Consider the following 7497-nt stretch of genomic DNA (forward strand, 5'->3'; position numbering starts at 1 on the left):
ATTAAAAAAAAAAAAACCAACAAAAATAGCGTCATCTATGTGTATATATATACCTCCAGTAAACACTCTCTGCACCATTCTCACTGCTCCTCAGCGTGTTTGTGTGGGTTTTCTCATCAGATTTTTCCGTGTCGTTGCTTTCTTTCTTTTTCGTCTCTTTCCCTCGAGAACGCATGGCGATTTGGGTGACTACGTGGCCGATCTTCGCCCGAAACTTGTGTTTCCGGTGCCGTAATCCGGTCCCTTTCTTCTTCCTTTCATTCTCCTTTCCCCCTTTCTTCTTTTCTCTTCTTCTTTTATGAATCTTTTTTGGTTTCTTTTTTTTCTTGATTTGGGTGACCCATCAGATTAGAACTCCATCGCCAGAATCCTAAATGGGTAGATCATTTGATAGAGCAAATGGGTTTTGGTTTTTGCCGGATTCTAATCGGAAATAGTACGATTATCGGATTATGAATCCAAAAACGGTGAATTATGTCTCTCGTTTTACATTTTAACCACTTGTAACACGCCACGTCATCAGTTTCTCGTGTTCGTATTGTTTTTCTTTATTTGATTTCATTTCTTCCAAGTATCGTGCATGGAATGTGGGATTTAATTGAACACAGTCGGTGTTTGCAGGTGTAGCATCATCAAGATTCACATGCAATGCTTTTGGCCGGTTATGTAATCTCTGGTCTGATCTCTGAAAGTGAGAATCTTGATGATGCTGCATCAGCAATAAACGGCTATATGACCTACAAATGAATGTCAAGATCTTTCGTCATAAATCGAAATCCATTCTCTAACTGTTCATGGATATTCACCGCGATGTGAAGGACAGAGCTAGTGGAATACCTTCCAAGGGTAAGAGATCTGACAAATAGGACCTTTCAAAAGGTGGTTTAGTCTTGATTGCCCGTTTGGGTTGATCTTTGTTGTATAGTTCATTTTCGGGTTCAAACTATGGATTCAACTACAGGTGAAGTGAATATTAATTCTTTAATCCTTCTATTCTCTTTTTTTTTTTTCTTCCCCATCCCCAAGGTTTCTTGAGTATTGGATTCTTGGTTCTCTGAACTTCTCAATTTCCATTTTGTAGAGAAACAAAAGAAGCTTGCCAACAATCAAGGATACTTATAAAAGATGGGTTTTTTTATTCAAGGTAAGGGGAAATGAGTTTATACTGATCCTTTTTTTTTTCATTAGCCCTTTTTATTTTTGGGGGGTTAAACCTGTTTGTCTTGGGTTTGTATGGAAGTGTGCAGATGGTTTACTGTTGGTTATTGATAGAAACCAAAGTAAGAGTTGTGAAGATTTAGGGTTTTGTGTGAATTGGTAAGGAGATTTTTAATGTTTATGTTGATTACTTTGATGCGCATATAGGGTATTCTTCCAAGTCTTTTGTCTAATGAGAGTGGTGAGTTTTGAAACAGGCAAACCAATGCCCTAGAAACTTGAATAGCAAATCGTTTTGAGAACAGTTCACATTGTCACCACCCCACCTTGGCTGTGTTGCTTTTACTCTTTAACTCACTTACTTGCCCCATCAATCCATCACTCAATCATGTAGGGTTGGACCATCTTAAAGACATCTTTGCTAACTGGTCCTTTAGGTAGGAAAAGCTCTCTCTCTCTCTCTCTCTCTCTCTCTCTCAGATTCAATTACTCCATTTTTCTGCTCTTCAATAATAGCACCACATGTTATCCCCCCTAAAAAAAAAAAAAAAAAGCACCACAGAGTATCAAAAAGAGAGTACCAAATTTCATGGCCTAAGTGGGAGGCTTAAGGGATGTTTTCTCCAAGGGCTTGAATTTAAATATCTAGGGATGATATACTATGATAGGATGAAGAGAGTCTCTAGTTCTTGAGAAAGTGACAATCCATTCATTCAAGTTTAGAGAAATCTGTGTACTTCTTTGAAGACCTGTGGCTTGCTTGAATTTTTCTTTGGCCTTAATTAGAAATCAATCTAATTAGCCAGTTATTATACTTCATCAAAACCTAATAGAGTGTTTTCTTTTCTTGTCTCTAAATTCTGCTGTCATTTTTTTCTTTCTTTCTTTTGGGTGATTGATTTTAGTGATTCACGCCCATGTCAAGCTCCTCAGTATGCTGGAAAGATATATAGCGTCTTATGTAGTTAACATCCACTTGGGGAAATAGAAATTTGGGATTAAGGTATATACTTTTTCCTTTCTTGGCTCAATGAGGCATAAACTGTTATGACTATCTCTCAATCCTTCTCAATTACTGTATTTCTTATCAGTCTTCTACAAGGAACTTGTTAGTTTCATATATGAGTGTATCAATTTTTTATTGGTCAATCACATTGTAGCTATCCCTTAGCATAGATACATGCCCACAGGCATGTATGAACCATTTGTCTTTAAGATACATGTGATATTGGAATCTCATTAGCATTACCCTATTAAAGGACTACATTTGTAAATTGTTTCCACTAAAAAAAAATAAAATGCACTATGTCATGGTAGTTGTTTCCACTAAGAAAAGTGTCACCTTTGGGTGACATCTGTGAAACTAACAACTAGGTCTTTTAGTTTTGAATGTGTGATAGATTATTCTTGTTAGATGTGGTTTAGGGTAAGCACTAGCTACATTGTTCCATTGTTTTCTTGATAAGCCATTGTTTTATTCCACAATTAACTTTAAACTAGTTGAGGGCAGATGTCACACTCATACTAATCATAACAGAATCTCCCAACTATAAGAATGAAACAACAAAGCTGATGGGTATATTCTAGATAATAGGAATATATTAGTAATGATATAGGGTTAAAACAAGTTTATTTAGACTAAGTTTTGTAACCTTTGATTTTCACTGTTGGAGAAACCTAATTAAGTGGAAAGCCCATTTAAAGATTAGGAGAGAAAACCTTATTAGCAAACACAGTATGGATTAGCTTCTTTCCTTTTTTTTTTTTGCAAACACAGTATCATTAAAACATGTGTATTGTTCCCATAAGATTTGGTGAGGAAGTTTGTGCCAAATTGTTTTATTTTTGACGCAAAGAGACTGATAGTATCCCAAAGGATGTGATGTTAGGATGTTACCGACAAAAGAGTTGACAGCTGAATTGAATGGGAGATGACTCTTTTCTGATTTCAAGGTGTCATGCATGGCAGCATGGGGACAGAGTGGATTTGATTCTATATGGAAAGGGTGAAGCTTCCTTTATTTTCTAAGATCTTTCTTTACTTTCTAAGAGATTAATAAGAAGCTTTGTGAGGCTAAAAAAGGAAATAAAAGAATATAGGAATTTCATCCAGAGTGGAAAATAATGTTCACTAAAGTCATCAGTCACTGACATCTTACCGGACCTTTGCTTCTGCTCCACCAACTTTTGATCTTCAACCATTATAAAGCTTGGATAACAGATAAAAATATATATAATGAAATTTTTAGAAGTAAATCATTGTAACCAAACTCACTTCTATCAATATCTAACAAAACCTTAATCAATGCTCTTCTTTATTAGAACAGTGGTTGCTAGTTGTTTTGGTTTCTTAGCAAAAAAAAATAAAAAAATGTTGTTTTGGTTTATTAACTTCTTTGAATTAGTTCAATGGGAAATGCTCAATTTTCCCCCTAGATGTTCTTACTAATGAAATGCAGAAGGGGATCAGGATATTACCAGAGAGACCAAGAAACTTATGTTTAAGTGAAATGGTTATTCCAAGAAAATTTGATCCATATAGATATGAATGAAGAAAGGATGTCTTAGAAATTCATGGAAAATGCAAGGGAACCAGGTCCTTGTGGGCATGCATTAGCATTCTCAGGTGCATATTGTGCCTTCACCTTGCTTAATAATGTCCTTCTCTCTTTGTTATTTATTGTGCAATATGCATCTAAGTCTGTCCATTGTGCTGTAGTGCTAGTAGAGTAGATCAATTTCATTGAAACACCCTTCACCCCTTCTTACATCAACAAAAAAATCTTTCAACATCTTTTGTGTTATAGTGTTTCCCATTTTTGGAACAATGTGTTTTGCGCATAATATATTTTCTATGGATAATTTTTGGACAAAAAGGAATTGTGACCTTTGATGACTACCATAAATATTGGAGGGGTGAATTTACATACCATGTTTAAGATAGGTATTTGGAACTATTATGCTAGTGGTAATTACCCAAATTTCAATTCATATTTATGGGAAAATTAGTTCCTACACTCCTTGGTTGGAGCCCAATTCCACTATTTTTTTGGTCACATTGATGGCTAATGATATGGTTATTCTAACCATTGGATAAAGAGGTTGTGATCTAGATTATCCATATTACAAATTTTAAAGTCTAATTCAATCAAATACCCTCTCATGTATTGACATGCATTCTTATGTGTCTAATGCATTCCTATGGCATTCTAACATTACGGGCACTCTCCCATACCCTTGGATTTTAAAAGTCTTGGTTTTCCATTTAACAAACTCCAATATAGTTGAAACTTGACATGTTGACTAGAAAACCTAGGAATCTACTAGTTCACAAAATTTGGGCATGATCTAATATGTGGTGTGGCAATGGGCACATAGAAAGGATTCCTATCATAGGCATATAGGAATTGGGCCCCCCACGTTTAAATACAAAATTTTGTTATCTATGATAATTAAGGTTTAAACCATAACTATTTATTTTCTCCTTTTTTTTTTGGCAACATTTTACCTAACTTTCAATCTTCGGAAAAAAATTGAAATGTATATTGTGAATAATGTAATTAATTTTGATTAAGTTTTCCTGCACCTATGGTGAAAGAGAATCTCCTTTCCACTAGTGATTGGACTACTCCTATGTCATCGTTAATTCCCACCTTATTGTACTATCTAGGTCATCGTGAGGATATTCTCTCTTCACTATGGGTGAAGAGAAACTTGGTCCATCAATTTTTGTCTACAAGATTTCTTTGATAAATTAATGTGAAGTTCTTGGCCTAGGGGACTAGAAAGAAATTCTTGGTCTACATATATGTCTATATACCACATGATATGTTGGATGAGGCTGAAATTTTGTGGGCCAATGGACTACAAAGTCCCTTTGCTCACATATTAAGTTTCAATGATCAACACAAAGTTTGCAAAGTGGAAAAACAAAGCATTGACAAATTAGGAGAGCTATTCAATAGTGGTTATTAGAATACCAATAGTCATGAATGGATATATATGGGGATGCATACTAATACATAGAAGGGTATTTGATTGAATTAAACTAAGAAGTTTTACATGTGGATAATCTAGATCGTATTCTATCTATCCAATAGTGTAATCTACCATATCACCTTTTTTTGTGCATGGTTGTCCATGCATCCAATTACTTGTACTTTCTTTTAACAGGCAATGAAGGTTGGCATTTGATCCATGGACAACCATAGACAAAGGGTAATTCAAATCACTTACTTGAGGTGAAAAATAAGCTGACAATAGGGATTAATGATGTTTGATTCAAAGTGCTAAGTAAGTCTCATCATTCCATTTTATACTAACCCATCAGATTGAACGTTTGGTACCATATCAATCATAACATTATTGAATTGATTTTGAGAAAAGAGAATAATGTAGAAGAATTAGAAAGATAGACAAAACTAAAGTAACCAAAAGAGAGATCTAGAGAGAGAGAAAGAGACCAATCTCGATGGACAAACTGATTCATGGTGCAGCATTGTACTGTCCTTTGGTTTGCTTTCCTCATGAATTGAGAACAGAGAACCCCACTAAGCTATGGTCTCTCTCTCTCTCTCTCTACATATTCATACGTAGAATAATAATTACATCGTACCGCCTCACTGAGCATAATATTTGTGTATCTATAAGGTACCCTCTCACATCTCTCGATACTCCCCATTAAGCTTTCACAGCAAATCCAAAACAGCCAATGTAGCTTCCATGGCATCCAACGTTGGAGGATAATCCTTTTTCCTTCTCAAGATTTGAATACAAACAAGAAGTTCCAATCCAACGGTAACTAAGGATAATTAGGGTCTCCCTCAAGCTTCAATTCCTGTCTGTAATAAAGCTCCAAGGAGAGTACAGATTGGAATCAAATGATGATTCAGATCCCATGTGAATAGGGAAAACCCATGGTCCCATATTGGTCCCCCACAACCTTATGTAAGTCTTTTACTTCATCATGCATCAGTGGTCCATACGTAGTTGGGGACACACGTGTCACACATGCAAGGGTGGTTGATATGAGTGAAGAGCTCTTGAATAGTCACAGCCGCGTGATCTGGAGTAGACCCACCTGATCCGTATACATAATATGCACAGTACAGAGGTCATTGGTGAAGAGAGGGAGAGAGAAGAAGAAGAATACGTCAGGAGGTCATCACTCATCAAAGAAAGAATTGAAGAATGAATGGTAACAGTACAATGATTCATGGCGTGTCCACCAGGTCCATCCATTGCTCCATTACCCCATTAACGCTTTTTCTGTTTAGGTTGGTTGGTTGGGTCTCTTCTTACGTAGAACCTTTACCTGTAAAAATCTTATACGGATATTCTCTCATTTAAGTTTAAAAGGTCCTCTCTCTCTCTCTCTCTCTCTCTCTCTAAGGAGGAAAGTCGTGACCTCCTTCAAAAAGGAATATTTGTTTCCAGTTTCTACAAGAGGTAACAGCGTAGTTTCCGCAAGAGGTGATCGAAAGTATAAGAGTATTATTGTCACTTTATTTCATTTACTGGTTTAATTGTTGGGTCGCATCTGGTTTTGGAGTATGTAATAATTGAATCTTAGAGTATAGAGTTGGCCAAGTCAATGTTTTCAAAGACTTTTCTATTTTTATTGTCATTATTCCTTCACGAAGTTCATAATATCCTATAGTACCCTAATTCTCCCTTCAGCCACTTATTCTGGTAGGGATTTTGTGGTTAAGATCGAAACACTATGTCTATGCTTCCTTCCCCATTCTTTTTTTTTTTTTTTTTTTTTTGCTAACAAGGGTATTCAAGCCTTTGGCTTGACTATTCCCCTGAGTCCATGCCGGCTCCTCAACCGCAAAATTGGGTCATTCAAGAATTTAATAGAGAGCCATTAAATTCAAGGTGAGTAGCCTTAAGCAAGTAGGAAGAATTGAACACTAGTTACTTGTCGATTTAGACTAACACTCAAGTCAACTCTACTACCCCCTTGGGCTTACTGCGCATTCTCTTGTAGGAGTTATTGCTTTACGATAACTATCTCTCTCTCTCTCTCTCTCTCTCTCTCTCTCTCTCTCTCTCTCCTTGTATACTAGTAGAGTGCCATGTGTACTCCACCAAATCGGGCACCTTTGGTCCTTAAAAAAAAAAAAAAAAAAAAAAGGATTGAGACTCACGGTTGAATAAAGAAACAAAGATAGGAATAGAAGGTGCATGATTTGGTGGAGTAAACGTGGCAGCCTATCAGCTTATAGAGAGAGAAATTTCTCTCCTTGCACTAGGAGTTGAGCCGGACTCCTCTCTCTCTCTCTCTCTCTCTCTCTGAGTCTGGCTTAGCTCCTCGCACTAAGAGAGAAATTTTCT

The 7497-nt window shown here is 36.3% G+C and overlaps 1 long non-coding RNA gene across 1 annotated transcript; it reads left to right on the top strand.

Annotated features, from left to right (window-relative positions):
* The first annotated feature begins 79 nt into the window (after positions 1-79).
* On the top strand, positions 80-6899 carry LOC122086099. The gene is made up of 2 exons (XR_006142328.1): positions 80-961; positions 1082-6899. It is a non-coding gene; the product is annotated as an uncharacterized LOC122086099 (long non-coding RNA).
* Positions 6900-7497: the final 598 nt, after the last annotated feature.

Source organism: Macadamia integrifolia, chromosome 8 (genome assembly GCF_013358625.1).
Source record: "Macadamia integrifolia cultivar HAES 741 chromosome 8, SCU_Mint_v3, whole genome shotgun sequence".
NCBI lineage: Eukaryota > Viridiplantae > Streptophyta > Magnoliopsida > Proteales > Proteaceae > Macadamia > Macadamia integrifolia.